Here is a 17,810-nt window from a genome sequence, read left to right as displayed (position 1 = left end):
TTGATAATCGTTATCTTGCTAATTGAGCTGAACTTGAGTAATCCCAACCTTTTCTTAGGAAATAAATAGGATTCAAAGGTCAATTTAATTAGTCCCTTGACTTTCCTTGCCCTGGTACAGGTTGATCAAGTGGAGTTTAAATTCAACTTTCATTATAGTTGAGAGAGATAACTACGTTGGACCTCCAACTTCTCTTACCTTGCCAAAAGTCTGCTTTATAGTATTTATTTATTTTAGTTGCCATTTACTTTACTTGTCATTTAAATTATTTGATTCTCATCTTCTAAACCCCGATTACAACCTTTATAGCCAATAGTAAGAACATACTTCCTCGCAGTTCCTTGAGAAGACGACCCGATGTTTGAATACTCGGTTAACAATTTCTAAAGGGGTTTGTTACTTGTGACACCCAAAACATTTGTACGAAGGGATTTTTGTCGGTTTAGAGACTATATCTACAACGCAACTGTTTCTATGAATCTCTTTACTGGTAAAAATCTCTAACGTCAAAATGGCGCCGTTGCCGGGGATCTGCTAACGTGTGCCTTATTATTGGTTATTGTAAATATTTTTTCTTTTGCTTGTTTATTTATTTTTGTTTTTCCTTTTTATCTTTATTTGCTGCTATGAACTCTCACCCCTCTCGCTTTGAGTTTAGTTCTAATGTCGTTAAAGGAAATAGAAGTTACAGCAGGAATGTGTACCAAGGTCAGACCAATCAAGGATGGATGGAACCAAGAGGATCTAATCAACCCTTTTGGCAGCAACACCCTCCGAGATATCCTGGACAAAGACCATTCTACAGTTTATACCCAGCTGGAAGACATGGTGGACAACCTCGTAACTACCAACAAGCCCCACCCCGTGCATATAAACCATCCTTTCAACATAACCTCGAACCACCACACTCACAAGCTTCTCTTCACCATTCGCCACCATATGATCCATCCTTACCCCAATACCAATCCAATCGCTCACAATCACCACCACTTTCCTTTGTCGCATGTCCAAGTCCAGCAACCCGAGAAGCAGAGGATCGCCTAAGAGAAACAGTAATTAAATTTCAAACAACCATTAAACAACTGGAGCAAGCGATGATTCAATGGGCTTCTAGGCGCTCAAATATACAAGGATCAACCACAGCTCCATGTGGACAGCCCAATGAAGAGCAGAGCATGAAGGAAGTGCCAGAAACTCCAGTGGACAAGACAGAGCATGAATTTGTACTGGAACAATTAGAAGAAGCTGTCTTTGTTCAAGAAGAAGAGTTGGTTGAAGATCTAGGAGATGCTGAACTTCCATGGAATCCAGAATTGAGGAAAACTCCGTCCAGGATGCTATAGTTGATGCTAAGGAGGATGTTGTACAATCTCCAAGGCAAGTCGTTTATGAAGAATCAGACGGAATAATCCAAGAAGCAATTTCCCTTGATGATAATGCTCACAAGTCTAGCTCTCTTGGTGATGAACTTGCATCTGCAAGTGAATTCTCTGAGATAGAAGAATCTTCCCCAAGTGAATATGAAGATGATGCAGAGGTAGATTTCTCTCAACCTCCAATCTATGACTCAAGTGATGAGGAAGACACAAAAGACTTTGACCAGGACACAAATACATTTGAAGATCTTTGCAAAGAGGTGGAGGAATTCACAGAAGAGCACAAGGAAACGGAACTTGCAGAACCACCAAAAACACCTATCCCAAGGCCATTACCACCTAATACAAGCTTCAAGTGGGTACAATCCTTAACTTATAACTTTACTTATTCACTTGAATATGGTTTGCTTGAAACAGATGGCCAGCTTAGAGCTCTCTGCGGCTTTAAGAGTAAGAGGGAAATGGCTCGTACTCAGAGCTGGTGCACAAGGTTCAATAAGGTTCCACGCTTCACTTCGAAGTACACGGATTGGTATCATGCTCAATCACATGGATCACGGAAAACGTTTGGTCACCAAGGTGAGATTCTACTTTTTAACCCGCCCGAATGGAGACATGTAGATCAAGATGGAGGCGGATTTAAAAGCAAGGCTTGGAATCCTGGAGTTTATTCTGACATTTGTCATCCCGGGAGCCTAACAATATATTTAAAGCTGTTCGGAAGCTTTGCGTGCTTAGTTTGGGATCCCAGAGGCTATTGGCATTCCAAGCACTGGTGGAGATTTTTGGACGAATTTAAACATAAGCCACCATAACAGGATACTCATCCAATGTCCAACTTAAGGACTTTAACTAAAAGTGCTAGGTGGGAGACAACCCACCATGGTATGGTCGCTTCTTTTTCAATTTATTTTTTTTAATTGCTTTCATTTTTTCCTTTTTCATTTTAATTTATTAAACCTGGAATCATGCATAGCATTCATGATAATCATTGCATTCTGCATTTTTCATGCATATAAAAAAAAGGAGATGCACGACGCGACTGCATGCCCCATGCGATCGCGCCATATCGCGGAAAACACCACCCGCGTGACCGCATGACCCACGCGGCCGCGTGATATATATATCGGCGTAAGGATCCAACGAACAGAAAGTTAGGCTGAAATCGTGCGGCCCCTGTGCGTTTCGCACAAATTGGCCCACGCGATCGCATGCCCCATGCGACCGCGTCACTTGCACAATACCAATCCCACGCGATCGCGTCGCATGGATTGCACATCACCCCAAAAGGAGACAGAGAGTTGCGCTAAAACACCGCTGGAGTCGTGCGTTTAGCACAAATTCCAGCGGCGCGATCGCGCGACCCACGCGATCGCGTCACCCTTCTTTTCCCCCCTCTCATGCGATCGCGCACCCCACGCGATTGCGTCACTCCCATTTTCATCCCAACCACGCGACCGCGTTCCCCACGCGGCCGCGTGGATTCGAAAATATAACCCCCCAGCCCGCGAACCCTATCAGTCGCGAGCCCCCCACCCCCAATCCTCTTCTCCCTCTCTACTTCCTCTCCCTCCAACCACCCCCAGCACCACCCAGCCGCCACCACCGGCCACTCAGACGCCGCCGCCACCCTGGACGCCGCTGCCGCAACCTCCTCCCCTCCCTTCTTCTCCCTTCTTCCTGTCTCCTCCCCTCTCCACCACTGCCTCCGCGACCACCGCCCCCACCGCCGGCCACCCAGCTGCGCCCCCCTCTCTCTCCACCACTGCCTCCGCGACCACCGCCCCCCACCGCCGGCCACCCAGCCACGCCCCCCTTCTCTCTCCGCCACCCACCCGCACCCCCCTTCTTCTATCACTAACCAAAAACCCTCGCCGCCACTGCCCCCATCAGCCGCCACCGCGACACCATGCCCCGCCACCGCGCCAGACGCCGCCGCAGCCCCTTCTTCCCCGTTCCACCCCTCCCGCCTACCAGGTTCCGCAAAACGCAACCCCCTTTTATCCGTTCGTCATTTTTCTGTACTTTTTTTCCGTTTTTGTTCATCATTAGGATAGATAGATATGCATTCTGTAGTGGATTTTTAGGTTGTTAGGTAGCTTAGGCTGTGGTTAGTGGATCTAGGTCTGTTTACTTGCACTGTTCCTATTTTTGTTTTATCATAACTGCAATTTTGCTGTCCCTGTGACCTCGTTCATATGCTTTGATTTCTTGCAATTGCTGCTTGTTACTCTAAATTTTCCTATTTCTATTCATTGCTGGTAACTGCAGCTAGTTTTTAATTCATATGAACTGCTATGATTGCTGTTTATTTATCGGAATAATCCAATTTTAGCCGGAATGCTGTCCAAATTTTTTAAATTTTTTTTTCATTCATGTTTTAGTTTGGCATTTCTGAACTCTATTTTACTCTGCTTTACCCAAACCATTTCATGAATGCTATGGTAGACATTCTTATCCTCTTTGATTTCCTGGTTCATAAACCGTATTTGTGATTCACTGATTCCAATTTTTGCTTTCTCTATTTCTGTTCGAATCAGCATCACCCTGTTTTCCTTGTTCGATTATGAGTACTTCTATTCTTACCTGTGAATCCTTGTTATATGGAATTTTTCTATTCCACTTACTCTAACCCGCACTTTACTAACTCACTAATTTTATTTACTAATTTCTTTTTCAAATTCTAACCATACTAACCCTTTTGATCTCTTTTCTGTTTATTTTCACTTTCCTCTAACTTTTTAACCATGGCATATTGATTATTTTTCTGTTTAACACAAATTCAATCACATTTCAATTACTCATTTTTCTTATTCTATTTCTCCCTTGCTGCTTTGAGTTTCCTTTGTTTAATTGCCTTTTTGCTTTCCCATTTTATCCATATCCTGATTTTCTATTTTTCAGGATGTCTGCCTCACAGAGGAAAGGCAAAGGCAAAGCTACTGGCAAGCGCAAGAGAGGAGATTCCTCCCAGTCCATCATTGCTCTAATGCATGATTCTTCATGGCGGGAGAAGAACTTCACACAGCAGGAAAAAGCTGACCAGCTGCTCCCTGCGACTGATCCTATAAAATTTGCAAACCGGTACTGTGAGCTGAAGTACCCGGCTTTTGCAAACTCCAGAAATCTATACCTGGAGCGAACTCTGAAGATTCCAGAAGCCCTCCAGCAGTACACCACTGATCAAATTAAGCAAAGGGGCTGGTTTTTTCTGGAGAGAACACTGACAGAGGTCAATTCATCTTGGGTACGGGAATTCTACTGCAACTACTATCTCACTACCCTAGATGCAGTGAACCTGAGAGGAAAACAAATTCTGGTCACTAAAGAGGCCTTAGAGGACATTCTCTGGCTCCCAGCCAAGTCCGATCAGCCTGATGGTTATTCAAAGGCTGAGGAGGACATGCGCCAGATGAAGTTTGATTGGGATGCCGTGAAGGCACGGATAGCTCTCGACCCGACAATCCCTTGGGAGATGGGTCAGGACACTACCATGCCTAGAGGGATCAAGAGAGTGTACTTAAACGATGAGGCTCGGTTATGGCATCAGATCTTGAGTAATTATGTGATGCCGAGTACTCACGAGACGGAGATCACGGCTGCTATGATCACCCTCCTTTGGTGTGTTCTGTAGGGTAAGGACCTTTATCTGCCACGTTTCATTCGGCATTATATGGCCAGGGTCCACATCCGAGGCACCCTCCCCTTTCCATATCTAGTTACACAGCTTGGCCGTCAAGCTGACGTGCCATGGGAGGATGCCGATGAGAGACCACCAGCAGCGGATTGCAGGAAGATCATTCCGCACAGCCGAAACTTCTTAGCCCTGGGCCATAGACCAGCACCATTCACTGCTACTGATGAGTCAGCCCCACAGTCTGCTGGACCCTCTTCCTCCACTGCTGCACCACCTACCCCTGCTACCACCACTGCACCTCCACCTGCCACAGAGCCCGTCTATCATCTGGTGCACCGCTTGTTCCGACGACTTGACCAGATGGAGCATCACAACAAGCGGCGCTATGAGCACCTAAAGCTGATGATACGATCCGACGACATCCCCTCCGAGCCCGACACACCATCCGAGGCATCTGAGGAGGAGGCGGATGCGCCCGAGGCAGAGACCCATCCCCAGGAGGCAGCACCAGCCGCACCACAGGCAGTGGTCCCACATCAGATTGAGGCTGCGGATCTTGAGATCCCGATCCAGTCACCACCTCCTCCACAGCAGCCAGACCCTCAGCTCACCACCACCACTGCGACTCTAGCTACCATTCCTCCCAGTGATGACACTCCTTCACACCTGGCTTGATTGAGCATCGGGGACGATGCTTCCTTTTAAGTGTGGGGAGGTCGCCATCTCTGGCGTTTATTTTGGTGAACCACTACATACTTTTTCTTTTATTTTGGATATTTTTCTGTATTTTTCTCTTTTTCTTTTACTGTTATTTTCCGAGTACTTATACATTGCTTTTATGTATTTTTACTCTATTTTTGCATTTTGCATCTTTAGTTCATATTTTTAGTTATTTAGTTTAGTTTGCAATTCTGATTTATTAGTGGATTAATTAGTATAGTTTACCCTTTTTAGCATAAGATAGTATAGTTTAAAATTGAAAAATATAAAAAGGAAGTAAGCTAGAAAATTGAACATATCAGATTTAAATCCACAAAACTTGTATATAGCATTACATGATGTAGTTAAGCTGACAACATTTCATCAAGGAGGAACATTAAAACTTTAAAAGCCACCCTAAATAATTTTTTTATGAGAATAATGGGAATTTTTAACTAAACCTGCATACAATATATAATTGATATATGATGCTTGAGTTAGAGAACACACAGCCTGTGAGTCTTGAGCTTAAATTGTATGGTTGCATTCAAACCATAATTTCATTTCTGTGTGTTACATTTCTTTTTATTCTGATGTTCTTTCCTTTGCTTTAATCTATATGTCCAATTATAGAATATAGAATAGATACATACCAAGAGAATGATTGAGGCCATCATTTGATTTTAGCTCACTCATCCCAAATTAGCCTACCTTTTACATCACCCTTGTTAACCCCCTTGAGCCTTTTAAAACCCCTTTATTCTATTTAGCCAAATTACTAGCCTTAAGCAGAAAAACAAAAGAAAATCCCAAGTGAATCCTTGGTTAGCTTAAGATAGAAAATCATGAATAGAGTTAAATGTGGAAAACCTTTTGGGAACATGGATGATAGAAACAAAAAGGTAAGAGAAGTTAAAAGAAATAAAATAAATTTGGGAAGCATGTTCATGAAAAAAAAATCTAAATGATTCAATTACCATGTGCATTAAAAAAAAAGAGAGTTATTTTTCAGCATTTAATAAAAGGGGATCCAAAAGAAATTCCCCAATGCAAAATAAAAGCAATGCACATGAAATAGAAAAAGCAAAAAGTGAAACATGAGCATGTAACAATAAGTGGGAAATATGGGAAAATAGGTAAAGAGATTTTGTTTTACTAAATATGTATGTTAGGTGAGATCTTAGTCTAATTAAGGATTCACTTATTAGCTCACTTGACCCTATACATAAAATCCTTACCCTTACCTTGACCCCATTACAACCTCAATAAAGACCTCATGACTTTTTGGCATGACTATATTCTATAATTGTTGATTGGTTAGATGAAAAACAAAGCTATAGAAACTAAGAATAAAAAGAAAAATAGAGTGAATAAACCCAAGAAACACTGAGTGACTAGAGAGTAAACACAAAATCCAGTGAGGGTTCAATAACTTATCAACATATATCTGTGCTTAAATTTACTAATTGTTTTGCAAGTTTGTACAAAGTTTTCTTTCCCATCTCATTTGCTAAAATTCTTTATTATTTAAGGGTTGGCTATATATATATATACATGACTCCTTAAGAATGTGAATTAACTTGGCTACATGTAAGCTTTTTATATGAGTGAATAAATTAGAGTTGCATGATGCATCATTCATTTAGGTAGTTGCATTTAAATTAGGTTGCATTGCATGACATTCCATCACTTTAGCCTTAATTATTTAGCATGAGGACATGCTAGTGTTTAAGTGTGGGGAGGTTGATAAACCCATATTTCATGAGTTCTTTTGTGCTTAATTTGAGTGATTTATACCATCCTTCACCCACTTATTCACATTAATTACATGATTTTACTTTCCCTTCCTTATTATGTCATATTATGAAAAACATGTTTCCTAAGCTTTAAAATTAATTAATTTAATTACCTTTATTTCCATTCGATGCCGTGATTAGTGTGTTGAGTAGTTTCAGATTTTCTAAGGCAGAATGACTTAAAGGATGGAAAAGGAAACATACTAAAATGGAAGGAGAAAGCAAAACGGAGCTTTAAGGAAACTGGTATCCACGCGATCGCATGGATGACGCGATCGCGTGCCAAGCACGAATCAGCAGCGACGCGGCCGCATGACTGACGCGACCGCGCGCCTTAAGCAGAACGCATATGACGCGGTCGCATGACTGATGCGACCGCGTGGCAAGGAAAAGCTCCAAATGACGCGACCGCGTGACCCACGCGGACGCGTGACAGAGGCCACGTATAAGAATTTACAGAATACGCCCCCAGCGAATTCTAAAGCCCTTTTTGGCCCAGATCCAAGTACAGACAGCATAGACCAGAGGTTATAAAGTGTGGGAATGCACCCATTCAAAGAGAGCTCGCATATTTTACTTTTCAATGATTTAGATTTAGTTGAGAGGGAGATTCTCTCTCTCTCTTTTAGGATTTAGGATTTCTTCTTGTTTTAAGAGTAACTCTGGATCCCAGGTTTAATGTTTTTTTATTTTAGTTTTACTTCTATTTATTTATTCCAATATTTGAATTGATTATTATAATTTGATTTAAGAATTCTTCCATGTTACAGACTGTTATTTGAATTAATGATAATTGAGGTATTTTCAGTTCATGATTGTTCTCTTCGATTTAAGTTACCATTGCTTCCCATCTAAGGATATTTTTATTATTCCAGCAATTTTACTTTTTCCCCTTTTGGTTCTGGTTAAGAATTTAGTAACTCAACAGTTATTAAACTCAACATAATTGATAATCGTTATCTTGCTAATTGAGCTGAACTTGAGTAATCCCAACCTTTTCTTAGGAAATAAATAGGATTCAAAGGTCAATTTAATTAGTCCCTTGACTTTCCTTGCCCTGGTACAGGTTGATCAAGTGGAGTTTAAATTCAACTTTCATTATAGTTGAGAGAGATAACTACGTTGGACCTCCAACTTCTCTTACCTTGCCAAAAGTCTGATTTATAGTATTTATTTATTTTAATTGCCATTTACTTTACTTGTCATTTAAATTATTTGATTCTCATCTTCTAAACCCCGATTACAACCTTTATAGCCAATAGTAAGAACATACTTCCTCGCAGTTCCTTGAGAAGACGACCCGAGGTTTGAATACTCGGTTAACAATTTCTAAAGGGGTTTGTTACTTGTGACACCCAAAACATTTGTACGAAGGGATTTTGTCAGTTTAGAGACTATATCTACAACGCAACTGTTTCTATGAATCTCTTTACTGGTAAAAATCTCTAACGTCAGTACTGAAGGTAAATAACAAAATTAAAAATAGCAAAATTAAACTAAAACCTAGGAATGAAAACAACCAAAGATCATGCAGACGTTCAAGTAAAATAGCAGAAAATAGGAATATAACATAATAAGAACGGAAGGAAATATAGAATGAAAGGAACTCAACCACCTCAGTTATCCTAGTGGCCGTCTCATTCTTAAAGCTGTGCTGCTCCGTGAAGATGATTCGCCTCCCTTTGATGCCATAAAAATAAATAGAAAAGCCATAAGCGAAGCAACAATACCAAACTTTAAAGTTTGCTTGTCCTCAAGCAAAGAAGAACTGAAAGCAGGAAGGGACATGAAAAGATGTACGGAGGAGTAAAAATAAATATTATTGCAAAAGAAGAATAAAATGATAAAAAGATAAGAAAGAGTAAAATAATTAAAATATATATATATATATATATATATATATATATGGTAGGGGATGAGAGGGGTTACATATATTAATATATGTAAGGGTGGGGAGGTCACGGATGCGGGGAGGGATCAGGAAAGGTGGGTGAGATTTGGTCAAGGGAGGGGGGGGGGGGTAAAGGCACACTGAACTTGAAGGGAGCAAGTTCGGCGCCACTGCTTGGCGTATGTGCTCTCCTTTTTTTACGTCATTCTCCACACTGAATTTGGAATTTTTTAAGTTCAGCGTGGGCCTTCCAGAGCCTCACACCCAATTTGTACGCACACTTCTACGCTGAACTTACAAAGGATCAAGTTCGGCGCTATATGCTTCTCACTTTGCATGTTATTACGCCGCTTTCCACGCTGAACTTGGGAAATTCCAAGTTCAGCGTGGACCTTCCAGAATCAAATTTTCTTTTTATATGCATGCACGACGCCAAACTTGGAAATCCCAAGTTCGGCATCAACCCTCTCCAGGGTGGGCAAAAATTTTCTAAGTGTCCGGTTCCTATTCTAAAAATATCTACATGATTAAAACACACGTAAAAAAAAGGAAAAATAGTAAAAACTCAATAAAAATCAAATAAATAATAAAACCAACACAACGGAAAATAGACTAAGGATACAAAACCATCGGGTTGCCTCCCGACAAGCGCTTCTTTACTATCACTAGCTTGACAGTCAGCTCCTCTAAGGAGGAGGATCATATGGGCTCAACTCTTCACCCCTCACTGTGAACTTCTTTCCTGTGCTCCCATTGATCAACTCTATATGCTCAAGAGACAGGATCCTATTCACTGTATGAGGTAGGATTGGACATGTAGTGAATACCACTTTCATTCCTGGGGAGAAGTCTTCAGTGGGAATCTTTTTGTTTCTCCATCCCCTAGGTACTTTCTTCTTTTTGGGAACCTCCTCCTTGGTGGATGATGCCTTTCCGACACCAAACTTAGGTTTGATGTTAGGAGGAATTTTATTGATTGTCACTAAAGGAGGTTTGAGCTGTAGATTCTGTTGTGCATCATCAGGAAGGTTTGGATCAATAAGCTCAGTCTGCATGCACCTCTCTTCTTTACCTGCTGAATGCATATCCTTGAAGACATGAAAGACCAGTTGCTCATTATGTACTCTAAGCACTAATTCACCCACTTCTACATCAATTAGAGCTCTCCCAGTGGCTAGGAATGGTCTTCCTAGAATTATAGAGGCATTCTTATCCTCTCCCGTGTCAAGAATCACAAAATCTGCTGGGAGAACGAACTTACCCACTTTGACCAAAATATTCTCCACTAATCCATATCCAGGCTTTATAGATTTATCTGCCATCTGTAATGCTATCCTTGTGGGTTGTGCCTCTCGGATTTACAACTTCTTCATCATAGACAAGGGCATTAAATTTATGCTTGCCCCTAGATCACATAGGGCTTTCTCAAAGGTGGTGCTCCCAATGGTACATGGAATTTGAAAGCTCCCTGAATCTGGCATCTTCCTTGGCAAGTTATTCTGAATTATGGCGCTACATTCCTTAGTCAGGACCATTGTCTCATCTACCTTTAAAGGCTTCTTCTTTGATAACAGCTCCTTCATGAATTTGACATAGAGATGTATTTACTCCAAAACCTCAGCAAAAGGAATATTGATTTGCAACTTCCTGAAGACTTCCAAGAACTTTGAAAACTGCTTGTCCTTGGTCTCCTTTTAAAGTCTCTGAGAATATGACATTTTAGGCTTGTACTCAGGTGCCTTAGGCAATGTAGGATGAATGTCAAGAGAGTCTAAGAATGGATTATCTGCACGCTTTGGAGGGACGTGCTCTACTTCTTCCTTCTTCTCCTCTGGAGCTTCTTTTTCAACTAGCTCCTCATTAATTTGTGCTTCAGTACTTGCCACTTGTCCACTTATCAAGGTGATAGCCTTGCATTCCTTTCGTGAATTTGGAATTGTGTTACCAGGAAGGCTATTAGTGATCCTCTGATCAATTTCATCAAACTTTTGTGGCTAATTGACCCATCTGAATCTCCAAGTTCTTGATTGATGTTCTGGTTTCATGTATAAAGCTTGCCATTAGTGCTTCCAAATCAGTGTTCTTCTCACACTGAGGAGTTCCTTGCTAAGATGACTGAAACTGGTGGTTATTGAAATTGTTCTGATGGAAACTGCCTTGAGAATTATTATTAAAATTCTGTGGCCTCTAAGGTTGCTCTCTCCACCCTGAATTTGGGTAATTTCTCCACCCCTGATTATAAGTCTTAGTATATGGATCATTATTAGGGTTTCTAGGAACACTCCCTATGTAATTGACCTGTTCAGAAGAAGATGGAGCATAATCATAATTCTCATTTTGCATAAAATTACCTGTCATGTAATAAGGGACCTCTTGAGGTGTATTTTGGGTGTTGACAACTGAAACTTGCATTCCACTCAACCGTTGAGTAATTAGATTTATTTGCTGAGACAAAAGCTTGTTTTGAGCAAGAAGAGCATCAACAGCTTCCACTTCCAAAACGCCTCTCTTCTGAGAGGTCTCAGAGTTCATAGGATTCCTGTTGGAGGAATATAAGTATTGGTTGTTAGCAACCAACTCAATAAGCTCAGTGGTCTCCTCTGATGTCTTCTTCATTTGCAAAGAAGTGCATGCAGAATTATCTAGGCGCATCTTGGACATTTCACATAAGCCCTTATAAAAGATATCCAGATGAGTCCATCTAGAGAACATGTCCGGAGGGCATTGCCTAGTCGGTAGCTTGAATCTCTCCCAAGCTTCATAAAGGGTCTCACCATCTTTCTGTCTGAAAGTTTGAACCTCCGCCCTTAGCTTAGTCAGCTTTTGAGGTGGAAAAAATTTAGTCAGAAATCCAGTGACAACCTTATCCCAAGTATCCAGACTCTCCTTGGGTTGAGAATCTAACCATAGCTTTACTCTATCCTTCACAGCAAATGGGAAGAAGATGAGTCTGTACACCTCAAGATTCACTCCATTGGTCTTCACAGTATCACAAATCTGCAGGAAATCAGTGATAAATTGATTTGGATCTTCCTGAGAGAGTCCATGATATTGACAGTTTTGTTGCACAAGAGTAACCAGCTGTGGCTTCAGCTCAAAATTATTTGCAGCTATAGGAGGCACCACAATACTTTTGCCATGAAAGTCTGCATTAGGAGCAGTGCAAGAGCCAAACACTCTTCTAGGTTGCTCATTCTCATTCAGATTTGCCATATTGGCATTAGTAGCATTATTATGATCCATGTTAGACTTTGCAGCCTTGTAAAGTCTTGCTTGTTGCAAACGCCGCCTGAAGGTCCTTTCAAGTTCAGGATCAAAGTCTAAAAGAGATTTCTTGTCCCTGTTCCTGCTCATAAACAAACAGAAAACAAAGAAAAGTAGGAATCCTTACGTCAGAGTGCAGAGAATTCCCAGTGAGGTAACCTGTGGAAAAGAAATAAAATAAAATAACTAAATAATTAAAGCAGTAGAATTTTAAAAATTATAAGAAAAAATGGGAATGAAAATTTCAAAATTTATATAAAAAAAAAAACAAAAAAAAAAACTAAGGGACACCAAACTTAATTTCAGGAATTAAGAAAAAAATAAATATATGATGCAAATTTTTTTTTAATTAAAGACAAATAAAATACACTAATAAAATATAGAAATAAAAAAATAATGGAAAGAAAGAAAAAAAGAAAAAAAAAACGAAAATAAAAGAACTAATGAAAGTTAAAAAAAAAAAAAAATAAGAATTAAAGTTAAAGAAAAAGAATGAACGATGACAGGGGGAGGAGGAATTACTAACGCCAAAAAAAAGGAAAAAGAATTAAAAGAACATAAAAGAAACGGAAAATAAAAATTAATAATGCTAACAGAAATTAATTAAAGGTTAAAGTAAAAACACTTATAGAAATAGATCAAGCAAAATTAAAGCAAAAACGCCTAATCTAAGCAATCAAACAACTGGTAGTTATCAATCACAGTCAATTCCCGGCAACGGTGCTAAAAACTTGGTACGGAATTTATAACCATAAACTAACCGGCAAGTGCACCGGGTCGTACCAAGTAGTACCTTGATGAGTTCATATTTTTCGGTATATTTTGGTTTGATTTGAGTGGATTTCATCATATAAACCCACAATTATTCACCTAAATAGCATGGGTTTGTGTTTGATCCCTAAATTGAACTTAAATGTGAAAACATGTTATTTTGTGCTTATTTTGACTAATTTTATTCTATTTACCTTCCATTTGATACCTTGATGTTGTTTGTGAGTGATTTCAGATGAATAAGGTAGGAATGGCTTGGTGGGAATGGAAGAGGAGCATGAAATTGGGAGAAAGCATGAAAAAAACAAAGGAGGAGAGCGTAGCCATGCGTGCGTATGCACAAGGATCTGTGCGTACGCACAAGGAGGAAATCAGCACGCGTGCATGCGCACAACCCTCTGTGCGTACGCACAAGAGGAAATTCGGCGAAGTGTGCGGACGCACACATCTGTGCGTCCACACAGGTACCAGCGCATGCCTCCATTAAAAAGTCACGTGCTGCGCAGTTTTGAGGGTCTCTAGGCCCATTTCTGAAGTGCTGAAGGCTGGTTTGGGAGGCTATATTAAGGGCATATCAACACATAACAAAGGGATCTCACTTGTAGGGTAGAAATACATAGTAGGAGTAGGAGTAGTGTAGATTAGGAAATTCTCTCTTAGGGTTTTAATTAGGGCTTACAGCATTTTATACTTTAAGTTTAATTTTGGATTCTAGCAATTGCATTGTAAGTATTTCTTTAATTTCTCTTTTAATTACATCACTTGTTCTACACTTTCATCTATTTCAATTTCTCTTACCAATTTATATATAGTCTTGCAATTTTGGATTTCTAGTTGGTTAATTTGGTGTTTGATGATTATTGCATGTTTGTTTGAGTTGCTTTTATTGATTTTGAGCATTTGTGATTGATAGCTTTCCTTAATTTACCAATTTTTCCATGTTTTATGTTTATGCCCACTATATGTTTGATGAAATGCCAATTTTGATTATGGGGTAAGTTCCATCCCTTGGCTTGGGAGAAATGAGTGTATGGATTACTAGAGCCATAATGTCCAACATTTAGTGATAATTCCTGGGTTGTTAATTGTTCTTGTTCCCACTAACGCTAATTTGTTGCTAAGTTAATTGGCAAGCAAGCTAGGATTTGTGGGTTAAGAACACTTATGCTCATTTAACTTACTCTCCGATGTGAGGGTTGACTTAGTGAGATTAATCCATCATAATTATCATAGTTGTGGTTATGGCAAGGAAGGGATTCCATAACTCATCCCAAGTCAAGGTTTCATTTATGTTTTAAACCACTTTTCCATCAATTTTGAGTCTTACTTGTTTATATTACATACATAGTTCTTTTGTTCTTTTATTACTTCATTAATTGCAATTTTGTCTAGTTCTTTTATCTCTTTATTTGTTTGCTTCCTTATCATTGAAAACACCCTTGTTTCCCATAACCAAAATTGTGTGCACTCTTTGGCATTAGTTCCTAGGGAGAATGACTCGGGACTTAAAACTCCCGGTTATTTTATGTTGATTGTGACATCTTTAAGATTATAATTTGATTGATGATCAATGGTTGGGTTTGGACTATACTGGCAACGTCAATCCTATTTTTAGTGTGAAAATCCAAACCCGTGCTATTGGTCATTTGTCATACCTCAAGTGAATGAGGGTCGATCCCATGAGGATTGATGGACTAAGCAACAATGGTTAAGTGATTTACTTTGTTAGACAAGCAGAAAATGGTGTTTGAGAGTTCAATTGCATAGACAGTAATTTTAGAATCAGAATAGCGAACAGTAAACAAGTTGTGAAATAATATATGGAGAAAACAGTTAAGGCTTCAGAGTTATCTATTTTCTGGATTGACTTTTCTTACTAACTATTTTAATCATGCAAGATTTAATTCATGGCAAACTATATATGACTAAACCCTAATTCCTTAGACATTTTTAATCTCCTCTAACTTTCATCAACCGTCAATTCCTTGGTCACTTAATTCCAATTAGAGAGTGAAGTTCAATTTCTAGTTTATATGCCACAAAAACCCTAATTACCCTAATATAAGAGGATTATATGTCACGTATCCCATTAAGTCCAAATAATTAAAAATTTAGGAGAATATATTTTCAAGCTGTTGTTCAAGTAAAGAGATTTTCCAAGTTATACAAGAACTCAATTAGAACAAGGGTCATACTTCCGTTCCACCCAAATTTATAAGATAAACAACGAAAATAATTCTTGAATTATAAATCAGTACATGAATTAAAATAATAGTATCAATCCATACAATAGACAGAGCTCCTAACCTTAACAATGGAGGTTTAGTTGCTCATGGTTCAGAGAGAAAAACTAGGATTCAGCAAAACTGTAAATTGCGGAATGAGGTAGAAAAGAAGAAGAGAGCCCGAAGGGCTGATTCTTTTCCCTTTTATATTGATAAACCCCATTTTTAGGGTTTATCTTGTGCTTAATTTAGTAGATTTTATCCATTATTCTCACGATTATTCATATAATTCGCATGTTTTATATTTTCCTTCCTAATTTTGTACTATGATTGAAAACATGCTTCTTCGGCCTTAAATTTGCTAATTTTAATCTCCTCTTATTACCATTCGATGCCGTGATATGTTTGCTGAGTGTTTTCAGGGTTTATAGGGCAGGAATGGCTTAGAGGATGGAAAGGAAGTATGCAAAAGTGGAAGGAACGCAAGAAAATGATGTTTTGAGAAGCTGGCAGCGACGCGCACGCATGGGCGACGTGTACACGTGACCAGTGTAGCAGACGAGCGACGCGTACACGTGAACAGCGAAGTCGCACAGCAATGCATATACGTGACTGACGCGTACGCGTGACAAAGCGTCACGTGCTGCATTACACAAAGGACGCTGGGGGCAATTTCTGGGCTGCTTTTGGCCCAGTTTCAAGCCCAAAAGTGAAGCTTAGAGGCTGTAGAGTGGAGCTGGATGGGGGCATGAATCATTCAACACTTCATTCACATTATTAGGTTTTAGATGTAGTTTTCTAGAGAGAGAAGCTCTCTCCTATCTCTAGGTTTTAGGTTTTTAGTTCTATTTCTTCTTCAATTCAGATTTCCATCTTGCTTTATTCTAGTTTCTATTCTACATTTTACTATTCTAGCACTTTAGTTTATCTTCTCTTGTTGATTTATTTATTTTCCAATTTGGTTTATGAACTCTTGATGTTAGATTCAATTTTCATATTAATGCAATTTATGTTTTTCATATTTATGATTGCCTTCTTCAATTTGTGTTATTGATGCTTGCAATTGGTTATTTAGATTTTATCATCCCTTATTAATTTTATATGCTTTTATCTTGTGCCTTCCAAGTGTTTGATAAAATGCTTGGTTGGGTTTTAAATTAGCTTTTTGTATTCTTAGCTTGGATTGAGTAATTAGGGACTCGTGAATTATCAATGTCTCTTATTGGTTAGTGATTGAAAGTTGCTAGTTGGCTTGAACTTCACTAACTCTAGTCTTTGATTAGGATTTGTGAGCTCAAGTTGAATTGCTCAATTGACTTACCTTCAATTGTTAGAGGTTAACTAAGTGAGAGTAAAAGGCAATTATCATCACAAGTGACTATGATAATGAGGATAGGAATTCCAATTATTAATCCTTGCTAGGACTTTTCTTAATTGTTAGTTTACTTCCTCATTATTTACATTTCTTGTTCAATAATTAAAAACCCCAAAAAGATACTTTTCCATAACCAATAGTAACACACTTCCCTGCAATTCCTTGAGAGACGACCCGAGGTTTAATACTTCGGTTTATTTTTATTGGGTCTGCTTTAGTGACAAACAAAGTAAATTTTGATTGAGGTTTAATTGTTGGTTTAGAACTATGCTTGCAACGAAATTTCATTGAGAGATTCTTTACTGACAATTTTCCTGCGTCATATATCTAATCCTAATTAATGTAAAATATATTTTCTAAACTAAATAATATTTCTTTTCCTAATTATAAATAAAATAAAAGTTTAACCAAAATAAATTAATTGATTATCGTAGCTTTTGGAACGCATTGGGGACCACTCCTTTATTAAGGTCTATGCTGAACTTGAGAATTCCCAAGTTTAGCATGGAGGAGGCAGTGGCTAAACTTGTGCTTTTTATTGGGTCCACGCTGAACTTGAGAATTTTCAAGTTCAGCGTGGAGTGATGCGCGTGACTTCCTTTGGTGCGTTGGACTGGCGTTGAACTTGAGAAAGCTCAAGTTCAGCGTGGAGGAGGCAGAGCAGATTCCCTTGGAACTTCAAGCATTGGTGCCAAACTTGACCATTGTCAAGTTCAGCGTGGAGGTCACGCATGCATTCCATGGGAGCTTTTTCATGCTAGCGCTGAACTTGAATA

The 17,810-nt window shown here is 39.3% G+C and overlaps 1 non-coding gene across 1 annotated transcript; it reads left to right on the top strand.

The window, feature by feature from the left end:
* Positions 1–12,106: 12,106 nt before the first annotated feature.
* LOC112767546 (small nucleolar RNA R71) lies at positions 12,107–12,212 on the top strand. Its single transcript, XR_003184988.1, has one exon. It is a non-coding gene; the product is annotated as a small nucleolar RNA R71 (small nucleolar RNA).
* Positions 12,213–17,810: the final 5,598 nt, after the last annotated feature.

This window comes from Arachis hypogaea, chromosome 17, assembly GCF_003086295.3.
Source record: "Arachis hypogaea cultivar Tifrunner chromosome 17, arahy.Tifrunner.gnm2.J5K5, whole genome shotgun sequence".
Lineage (NCBI taxonomy): Eukaryota > Viridiplantae > Streptophyta > Magnoliopsida > Fabales > Fabaceae > Arachis > Arachis hypogaea.
This window is presented reverse-complemented; position numbering and strand designations above follow the sequence as displayed.